The following is a 750-nucleotide window of genomic DNA, read 5'->3' as shown; positions in this document are numbered from 1 at the left end:
CACTTCCTCCGCCAGGGGGCTGAGTGGAAGTCGGCGGGCGGAAGGGAGGGGGCCGGTACGGAAAAGGGAAAGGTCGGCTCGCGCCGCGACTTTCCATTGGCTCTCTGAGCCATGGCCTACAATGAGCCTGCCGATTGGCCACAGCTGGGACCGCGCTGCCTTGTGAGATAAGGCCGGGGGCGGGGACTTGCCGTCTTTCTTCCGGCCCGGCAAGTCGGGAAGAGGAAGCGAGAGGAATCTGATGGCTCTCGCGAGAATTTACTCAGCGCCCCGCCAGGCTCGAACGGGGGTGTTTCTTAAAGGGCGAGGCACGTGGATCTTAGTCTTTCCCGTCCCGTCTCCTTGAATCATTGGGCTTCTGAGGGTGTGCGACACGCGACTAGGGCTCGGGCCGGGACGCGCCTGAGGAGCCTCTAAAAGAAGCGTCTCGAGGCTTCACAGCTGACGAAGTGTTCCGGCCTGCGTGCGTCACAGCTGCCTGGACTAGTGTTCAGACTCCTGGCCCGGACGTCCGAATTAGGAAACTTCCCCAGGGTGGTACGGGACCTCGCCACTCGCAGGGGCAGAAGAGGCACGTTCCTTCTTGCCTCAGTGCTAAGATGTGTTCACTTTGGACCCAGGACTTTGGGAAGGTGGGCAGGGCAGGGGCTATTTGAGTTTTGAGACCTGAGGTAGCTATCTGATCCCATGAATGCTTTGGTCTGATCTGAATGGGGAGGTGGAGAGAGTGTTGAAGCAAAATGGGCAGCT

This window comes from Furipterus horrens, unplaced genomic scaffold, assembly GCF_987537825.1.
Source record: "Furipterus horrens unplaced genomic scaffold, mFurHor1.1.pri manual_scaffold_10, whole genome shotgun sequence".
Lineage (NCBI taxonomy): Eukaryota > Metazoa > Chordata > Mammalia > Chiroptera > Furipteridae > Furipterus > Furipterus horrens.
This window is presented reverse-complemented; position numbering follows the sequence as displayed.